Consider the following 10,665-nt stretch of genomic DNA (forward strand, 5'->3'; position numbering starts at 1 on the left):
GAGGTAAGGGTAAAAAAATATAGGCGCTTCATATGTATTTCAAAGGCCACATGTCCATATTTCTTAAACATATTTCATAATTATAACCCGTGTCTGTTATTTCCTTTGATTAGTGCTTTACTAAATAATTGTCTACATCTGGATGACAAATAAAAATATAATAGCTACTACATTTATAAAGCCCCTTTCCCCTTTGGTTACTCACACAGTCTTTGGAACTGTTCCTCTTCCTGGGATCCTGTTCTTGGAAGGGTTCCAGGTGCTGAGCGCGGGGTGCCTTCGTCGCTGCCTTCAGGGCGGCGGCCACTGAGTGCCACAGAGCCGGCCAGGGCCGGGCCGCCGGTGGTCCCACGTGAGTGGCTCCTGGCAGCCTCTTCTGAGCGCCTACTGGAGAGGCTGCGCAGAGCCGAGTGAGGCGCCTTTCCACGTTCAGTCCTACCCGTTCAGTCCGGCCCAGGAGGGCTTTCTTCCCCTGACTGGCTTGGTCCGCCTGTCACCTGGAGCAGCAGAGAAAGTAGAGTCTCAGCCTTTCTTCGCAACTCCTGTACCAGCGTTCCAGTTCCACCCGCTGCCTACTGCCACCGAACATGGGACCCCTGCCCTTCCACGCCCGATCCCCTAGCTCTCCGTCCCTGCTTTGGTCAACTCACTGAGAAGCCTGCGCTGCCGCTGCTGAAAATCCCTGGCCAGTCCTGCAGACTCCACGCGCTGCGGTGTCCGAGCCCAGACTTACCCTAGCCTCCCTTCCCTAGTTTCCCAGGAGCAAATTCATTTAACTTTCCTCAGTTAGAAACCTGGCCTCCTGGGCACAGTGGTGATGCCTGCCTTTAATTCCAGGGGACTCGACCTGGGAGGCTGAGGCCAAAGGATCACAAGTTCAAAGCCAGTCTCAGCAATTTAGTGAGACCCTAAGCAATTTGGCGAGACCCTGACTCAAAATTTAAAAATAAAACTAAAATGTGATGGGCATGCATCTCAGTGATTAGAGCCCCCTGGGTTCAATCCCCAGTACCAAAGCAAACCAAACCAAACACATACAGGCAGGAAATGTGGCGCCTGTGGTGTCTCAACTCTCCCTTGCTTTAGAGACCCTTTTAAACCCCCTTTGGGGGTTTTACCAGTGTCAGATTTTGCAGGCATGTGATAATTTATTTCTAGGAATTTACAACTAGAGTCTTTATTCAACTCCCCGCTTTACTCCTAACATCCATTCCCCTGTTCTTGGATTCTTCAAAGAATTGCAGGGGGGGCTAGGCAGAGCAGAAGTAGAACTCAAACTGTCCAAGCTACACCCTATTAAAACACCTGGAAATCTTAAATCTTAGAGACAGCATGAGACAAAATGCTCTTTTGCTTTGGATCTTGTATTCCTTTCTTTATATTTTTTTAACAATATGAAAACTCTTGCCCAGGAAGTAAAAGTACCCCCAAATAGTATTTTTATGTCCTGAAATTTGAGTCCAAGTGCAGGGGAGGGGATGTTAGGGTACAGAAGGGACCTCAATAACCAGTCTATTACGGTAGTGTACTCTCATGGTCATGGTCATACTGTAAGGGGAAGAAAGTGTTACAATAGGACTGGAAAGTGAGTATGTTTTCCAAAAGTCTATTAATAAAATAAAACTAATTTCTTTGAAAAATATCACAATGTAAAACATTAAATATTTTGCAAGGGATTTGCATTCTAAACATTACAACATAAAAATATTATACATTAAGATTTATCTGCAGTTATCTATATTTTCTTCAATTGTTAAAACATATTCCTGATTCTTGTCAATGATATGAATTTATAAGCAAACTCAGAATTCTCTGGTAAATACTGAAATTGTTCAAATTTGCATCAGACTAACCAATATAATCTCACCTAGACAGTGAACATCACCTTATTATATTTTCACTCTTGTCCTCCAGAAGATAAAATCACTGTGACACACATATATAACTATAGGAAATTAAACTACATAAGAGAGCAGCAAAGGTGGGCAAAGATGGTATAAAGGAGATTTGCTGCTTTTACATCTACCAGAATAAACTGGAGCTCTCCTGCACTAAGGGCAGCTGACAGTCCAATAACCCCCAATATCACAGTGACAGCATTCAGGAAATATCACAATGAACCCTTAACTGTGGCTGATTTCCAGAATGATAGATGGCATCAGACAGTGCCAGATGAAATCACTCTTTTACTTACAACTTTAAAAACCTGGGTTATAGAGAGGGGAAAATTTTAGAAAGTACCTTTGAAAGACATTTTAGTAACCTTTAGAACAATGTCATTTCCATGTTTACCAAGTAGATTCCAAATACAGGCCATGTGGCAAAATATTCCTGACTTAGATTAGGTCTTTATCAGCTGTCAGAGGAAAATGCATTGTGACATTAAGGCCATTTATGTTTCACATATGTCATAATGAGTTTTACTTGACAATTTATTGAACAAAGAATGTAAATAAGGTACTGTTGCCTCACTATCAGTAATATTTTAAAAAGTGAATCAGAGACTATTTTACAAAGTTTCAAAGTTAATTTGGAATTTAAAACTCTACTAACAATTCTGTCATATTTGCAATGGATGAAAATTTTTTCTCCATCATTTTAGCACATTACACATTTTACTAAATGCTAATTTTCCTAAATCTAATTGTTTCCTGTATTAACTTTAGATGGCACTAAAATTTTTTCATGACTGGATAATTTAGTAGTCATAGGAAGGAAATATAATGACTTCCTAATGTATATGACTTTTATAACTTTTAAATTGTATGCTATACAGAGGAAATATTAAATGAAATAATTCCAAATATGATTATGTACTTTGATTTTTAGTTTAAAAAAGAAATCTCAGGCCCAATTCCTTTAGGCATTTCCCCCTGGCATCATTGGTGGCATTATCCTTGAAAGTAGGCTACAGAGAATTTTATAATGCAAATAAAGTTTGCTGTGAACTTATTTCCTCAACTTGAAAGTCAGTTAACAGGAAGGAGATTAGGCAATGTCTTACTGAGAATAGAGGAAGCTATGGGATATCAACCTCCTTAGACACTGAATCCAAACCTAATCAATGGGGTCTAAATAATCCTGAAATCAGTATGGTTAAATGATGTCTGATGACTCTGAAGGGTACATATCCAATTGATTTTCTTGGATTAGGTACTATGCATGTCATGGGGACATAAAATCTGGTATCATAGTACTCATTTTCAAGAATTAAAAAAAATTGGAAACAGTCAACAGAATCATCAATCCTAGTACCTCAGGGCAAGCACAATGAGAGAGGTAATGTTTTAAAATGGATACTGCAGCTACAGTAGAACATTTTGGAAATATGTGTTTTTTTTTTTTGACATAATGTTATGTGTTTTTATTTAGTGTACAGAGGCAAGACATGTTTGGTTGTTGCAGGAAAGGTAGTGAGTCTGGGTCTTCCTATCCCATCCTGACATTTCATCCATGTTGCTGCAATTCCTTTTAGGAAATATTTATTCTTACAGACTTTTGACATTAAAAAAATTAAATCATATTGTCTATAAACAAAAATAAACATCCCAAATGAACAATACATGGTCTTTTATGACCTTGAATGTACTTGTTTATTCATTTATACAGGAATCTCCCTTATTTTGCATTTTAAAAAATCCTGCATTGCTATTTCCTCATAAATCATAGTATTATTGTTGTTATAATTTTGCTTATTTCCTGAAATGAGATGTCATTGCAGAAGATTAGAAATACATTTACTAATATCTATATAAGATAGATGCATAGAAGAGTGTTATCTTTAAGTTCATCAATTAACCATTGTGAAACTACTAGTCTAAATAGATAGTACATTTCATTAACAGAAAGTAATGAATAGGTTTTGAGCACACTAAAATTATTTAATTATTAGGGAAAGGAAAAAACAAGCTCCAATATTATTGCCACATCCTGCTTATGATAGTCTTGATCATAAAAATCTAAGAAATTATCTTTAATGAATAATGAAACTAAACAATTAAGTTGTCACTTCATGCTTGTCATAAATATGAATAGATGCTTCACTAATTTGTGAATGTACTTTAGAATCATTTAATTACTAATGTATTAAGGTTTTATACTGGGGAATGCTTAGAATGAAGATGATGATTAGTAAATTATGCTACATTTTATAGAAAAATTCACAATATGTCACATAAAATCAAAATAGTAAAGTCTGAGTAGAACAATTCCCTATTTGACATGCTTGGTTGAACTAACATTGAAGTGTAAAATGGTTACTTTTTATACAGGTTTCAGAAAATAATTTGTTTAAAAACCAGTTCATAAATTTATGGTCTATAACAATAGTGCATCTCATTTACTTTTTGTTAAATGTTCCAATGTCCAGTTTGAATATTTAAACAAATGCCAAATAATCAACCAGTGTGCCATGGAATCTGTACCTCATAATATTGGCTGAATCTTATGGACATATATATCATCATATTTGTTATTGGCTTCTAGATTAAAAAATGTAAATGTATGCCTTAAATATGACAGAAATTACCTTGAACACCATAATGTAAGTACTTCTTTGTCTTACCAGAATTGATAAGGAATACAAATTTATCTTTCATTATTGTAAAGACTATAATATGAATCAGAAATTTCTGCCTCCAAGAATATGTTACTAATAACTGCTGGGCTTTTTTCCCATAATATGGCTTTCTTAAGATTAAAGATTGTTATATAACTCTGAAGAGTGTGGATTACATACCATGTTCAATTTCTTTTTTGGTCAGCACTGAATATGGAGCATCAATGTATGTGTTGCAATAAGCTCCATGCTCTGATACATACTTTGGGGATTATAACTTCCTTGGGAAGATATTAGATTTTTAATGTAATATGTTACATTATTTTAGAACAAAAGAGTTTACCATTTTATTCCTTCTCCATGTCATTGAAACGTGGAAGAAAAAGAATATACATTATGGTAAGGCAAATCTATAGTTGAACTGATGACTCATTTTTGAGGTCTTTGTCTTCACTTTCCAGTAATAACTGAAGAGATATCATTGTTTTTCAATCTTACAATTTCCAATAACTGTTCTATTGGGTTTTTATATAGTAGAGGTTTATTTAACATCTATCTCATGAGAAAGACATTCTCAGGTCCTAATGTATCCTGGTGAACAAGTCAGATAAATCCTCTGAAAAGATATGAAGCTACTATTGTTATAGAAATTAAATTGGTTTGTACATGTATATGTTGGTGACCACAGAAATCACAAAGTAATGTTTTTAAATTGAAGATATTTCATTACAACATTTGATTTGAGCTTCTAATTATTATAAAATCTATTCAGTTTTGATTCTGCTTCTCAAAATTCCCATTAATCTTACACACAGTGTACAAATTATTATCAGGTAGATAGTTAAAACAAACAGAATGTTATTTGAAATAAACAATTTATTTTATTTTGTTTTATTTTTAAATATTTTTTAGATGTTGCTAGACCTTTATTTTATTCACTTATTTGTATGTGGTACTGAGAATTAAACCCAGGGTTTCACATATGCTAAGCAAGTGCTCTATCTTTGAGTCACAACCCCAGTCCCAGAAATAAGCATTTTAAATACAAATTCCCATAAGAATATTATCAACAAAGAAGACATAATTCAGTGTAATTAGAACACAGAAGAATCATTATGTGTTGCTAACAATTCCTTCTAATGTTGACATGTAAATAAACCTCCTAGTGTAGGTGCAAGTTGAATGTAAAAATCTCATTTCCCTGTGTTAACATGAGATATTTGCCTTCTATTTAATATTTATCAAGTAGAATTTTCCATATGTGCTAAAATGTAGGCAAGTAAAATTCTTATTTTTCTCCAACTTTTGATTGAAATAGTGATACTCAAAGCTAAATCCTGATCTAATGACTTATTTATGATTTAACTACTAGTAGAAAAATACTCATCCAAAGTTACACCATGGTGATATCTGATTACTTAAAGTAGCAAATAAATACAAAGCTTGTTGCAAAGGTATGTATCTAATTGCATATGTGAATTCAGTGTTCACTTTTTCTCATTGTAAAATATTCTTGCCATATAACCATGAGGTTTTCCAGTTCAAATTATGCTTTGTATTAAAGATGAAATATTCTAGGTAAGTCAGTGAATTTCTAACTTAGGCCAAGATATTTGTTCATACATAGGAATGAAGATTTCATGCCAGATTAGAAATTAGTCTAATTTATTTTATGTTCATAATAAAAATTCACTTTACCATGTAAAATATATTTGATCAATGAATAGTTAACACATACCATCTTGATCTTTTATCAAATTACAGAAATTGATTAACTTGTTTGATGTCAAAATGTTGCATAATGGTTTGAATGAATAACGTGTTTGAATGAATATTAACTTTTGCTTACTTTGACTTATTGCCTATTCTCACTAATTATGGGTTTCATTTCTTGGAAAAATTACCATTTAGATTTATTGTACTCGACATTCCACATTCCACTCTGTAACTGCATGTAATAAAATGATCATGTACTACCCTAAACTCACAAAGCTGCAATTTTGAAGTTGGTATCCTCAAGAATGCTGATTTTTTTTTAAATGAGATTTCTAAAGCAGAACAAACTTACCAATCAGTGGTATCCTGCAGCCATCATCTCTCCACAGACACAGCATTCAACTACACTCATGAGAGCTAAGGAAACAAGACAAAGGACCACAGTACATGATTTTATTATAACAATGAAAAAATCACATTGAAGAAGGCAGGGAAAATTTTCCCATATCAAACACCATCCCCCAAATCCATATCATGTGGAATCAAGCTTAGCCTCAGCTTTGGAAGCCAAGTGAGCCTTCACCAACACTGCCCAACCTTGGGTAGCAGAGCATGGACAAGACTTCCTTCACTGGTGGTATTTTAGGGCAGTATGAACAGAATTTTACCTTGGAATTAAATGCCAGATTTCTGAAATGGAATACTTGGGAAGATCTTAATGTCCTCTAGCCATAAGCCAGTGCTTATGGACAAGGCCTCTGAAAAAGTCCAGTGCCAGGTGGAGAGAGGCAGCTGCAGTCTATTTGACTTCTGTTCTGGCCAGCATCACATGAGCTGGTTGCCACAATGTTGGTCCATGAGTCTGTCTCAGCAGTAGTCAGTCCATAGTTGTATGGTCTTGGTCCTACCCAGTGCTGTGATGGTGTCAGTGTGCTGTGGACTTGGGCATGCCACAGCCTGGTGACATTCATGCTACAGGTGTGGCATTGGATGATTAAAAGGTCTCCTCACAGAGATTCTTCCTGAGGCCTGGTAGAATCCCATAGTCTTAGACCACAGTTAAGTTAGCATGGAAGAGACAGTTGGGCCTAGGTTGACTTAAGGAAGAGGCTTGCAGGGATTGCCTATGGTTTTTAGGTGTCTAAAATGACATGCTGAACAACACACTTCCATGACCAGCACAGCAACAACGAAGATCACAAGGAGGGGCAACAAGAGATTAAGAAAAACAAAGACATTTTTAAGAAAAGCTGAAGCGAGGGGACACTGTCCTCTAATAGAGGAACAGTGACTCAGGACTAGCTCAACATTTTTATTATATAGATTCTGATTGTCAGGAAGTTAAACTACAGAAGTTCTGTAAATTGTTCAAAGCTTGTGAGTTATCAAGAGGCTTCTTTGTGCAATAAAAAGTTGCACAGTGAGAATCCCTTCTTTCCACTATCCTGCAGTTACAGTGTTAGAAACATCTTTCTGTTACCCTGTTGTACCAAGAAAACCCATTGTCCTGGAACATCATCTGATAGTTGTTGGCATCAGAGCCGAGTATCAAAGCTGTTAACTTATCCCGCTTTTGGCAAAGAATGTTTTCCAGGCTTAGCTTTTGCTGACACCACAGATCAGCTGATGACCTGGGCTTATTTATTCTCCACAACACACCAACCATGGTATTGGCATAAACCTAGACTTGGATTGCTCTCTAATACCAAAACAGGGATATCACACCAGTAGACTGTAACATACCTGGACTTAGGGCAAAATTGAGTGGTATAATACCAGAAGGGGACTACAGGATCAAAGGAAAGTAGCAGTCTGCTTAGAATTTGTTGAAAGACAGGCACAAGCAATGTCAAATTATAAAGACTGGAATAAATATGAATGTGTAGATGGCATTGCCCACACAAATAGCAAGAACTTTCAAATAAATATGACTTCATGTAACAGTTAAAAGAAGGCACCAGATGCTGATGGGGTATTTACAAATTGAAGCACTTTTTAAGGAAGATTTTTAAAATTACTGTTTTAAAGAAAATAAGCTTCAACAAAACACAGAAAGGAATGAAGGGAATGGAGGGGAGATGGGAATAAGAAAGACAGTAGAATGAACATAACTTTCCTATGTTCCTGTATGAAATATAATCAGTGTAACTCCACATCATGTACAACCACAAGAATGAGAAGTTATACTCCATGTATGTATGACATGTCAAAATACACCTTACTGCCATTATATTTTTAAAAATTTTTAAAAAAAACACAGCAAAAACATTTAATACTCCACATCAACAACTATTAGGGAAATAAAAATTAAAATTGCAGTGAGATATTATTTTGTTCCAGTAGAAATGTCTATTTTAAAAGGTTAAGTAGAATAAGAATTGTTGAGGATGTAGAGAAAATGAATACTTGCACACTATTGGTGGGAATGTAAATTAGCATAGCCATTATGGAAAAAAAGTAAAGCATTTTCTAAAATTACTAAAAATTGGGCTCTCTTATCTAGCCTTTCCACTACTGAGAATATACCCAAATTAAATTAGAATGTCAAAGGACATCTGCATTCCTATGTTTATTACAGTACTATTCACAGTGGCCAAGAGATGTAAACAACCTAAGTTAACTGATAAACAGATTGAAAAGATGTAGCATGCAATGGAATACTATTTATTCATAAAAAGAATGAAATCTTGTTATTTGCAGCAACAGGGATAAAAATAGAAATAATTGTTTAAAGTGAAATAAGCCAGGTACAGGAAGATAGATAATACATGACTTCACTCACGAGTATTATAAAAGTTGATCTCATTGAAGTTGAGAGTAGAAAGATGTTGGAGAAGGCTGGGTAGAGTAGGGTGCAGGAAGGAAAGGGGAAAGATTAATCAATGTGTACAAAGTTCTAGTTAGATAAGAGTAAGAAGTTCAAAAATGCTATTTCACAGAGTGACTATAGGTAATGATAATACACTATTTCTACACAAAGAAGCAAAGTGTTTGGTAAATGACAAAGTATTTGAGAAAATAGAAACACTTAAGCATTACACAATGTCTATATGTATCAAAATATCACATGATATTGTACAAAAATGTACAATTTTTGGTTCAAATATCAATTAAAAGTAAATTTAATTACGACAAGAGGAATTTGAAAACAAGTTTTTTTCAGTTTCAAACCTACCGTGTAATGTTTTGTCCTGTGACTCTCAGACCGGAAAAGCTCATCATATTTCCCTACTATCAACTGACTTCTTCATGGAGTTTTGTCATTGCAGATTGTAGAAGCAGATTAAACAGCTGGCCTAGGAAGATAAGAATTTGTCCTTTCTATTAATTTTCTTCCATTGATATTATTTTGGCCAAATTTCTCTATTCAACTCCAGCAGTGAATTCTGCTTGGCACATTTTCTATCTCAGTAGAAAAAGTTCTTATTGCTCTATAGGTGCCTCAGTCCAACTCTTCAAGTGACCATATCTGAACTCCAAATATACCAGCATTTCTCATTGCAGGCTTCTCTCCAGAGATCTGAACCCCAGTAACAAACCCTTCTCAGAGGTCTGGGAACACATTGTACCACTCCCTTACACACTTTAATATTTGTATCAATGAACAATGTCCCCTCCTCAAAATTTGAAGTCTGTTTTCAATGGGGACATTCTTCTAAAAATAACATAGAATTCTAATTTCTTTCAATGACTTACCTGACCTTAGTGTTTTGTTCAGTTTTTTTGCTGCTGTGACCAAAAACCTGACAAGAACATTATTAAGGAGGAAAACTTTATTTAGGGTTATGGTTTCAGAGGTCTTGGTCCATAGAGGGCTGGCTCCATTCCTAGAGGCTTGAGGTGGAACCTCATGGTGGAAGACTGTGGTGGAGAGAAGCAGCTCAAGACATCACACCAGGAGAGAGAGAGAGCTCAGCTCAACAAATATATACCCCAAAGATAACCTCGAACGACTCACTTCTTCAGCCACACCCCACCAGCCTATTGTCACCACTTAGTTAATTCCCATCAGAGGATTAATGCACTGATAGAGTTAAGGCTCTCACAACCCAATCATTTCACCTCTAAAACCTTGCATTGTCTCACACAGGAGCTTCGGGGGAATACCTATAGCTAAATAAACTATAACACTTACTAATGGTATCTCTTTCTCTAGTTACTACCAAATATCATATCCCTAGTTAGTCTTATTTTTATATTACAGTTCTCTAATACCCTATTAAAATAATAATCATTTGTTTCCTGATAAACCTTGATTAATATAATTGCTACCAGGAATTGGGAGCTAGTCATGAAAACTCTCTGTCACTAAAGACCTGTATTTTGAACTATGAATAACATTCTGCAGCTAATACCATAGCTTTGTAGTTCAGTAATCTAATGTCTGAAAA

The 10,665-nt window shown here is 35.5% G+C and overlaps 1 long non-coding RNA gene across 1 annotated transcript; it reads right to left on the reverse strand.

The window, feature by feature from the left end:
* Window positions 1–365: 365 nt before the first annotated feature.
* Window positions 366–9,572, reverse strand: LOC124984528 (uncharacterized). Its single transcript, XR_007108700.1, has 3 exons — window positions 9,450–9,572; window positions 6,627–6,691; window positions 366–497 (listed from the first exon to the last, which is right to left on the reverse strand). It is a non-coding gene; the product is annotated as an uncharacterized LOC124984528 (long non-coding RNA).
* Between the last annotated feature and the right edge of the window lie 1,093 nt (window positions 9,573–10,665).

This window comes from Sciurus carolinensis, chromosome 5, assembly GCF_902686445.1.
Source record: "Sciurus carolinensis chromosome 5, mSciCar1.2, whole genome shotgun sequence".
Lineage (NCBI taxonomy): Eukaryota > Metazoa > Chordata > Mammalia > Rodentia > Sciuridae > Sciurus > Sciurus carolinensis.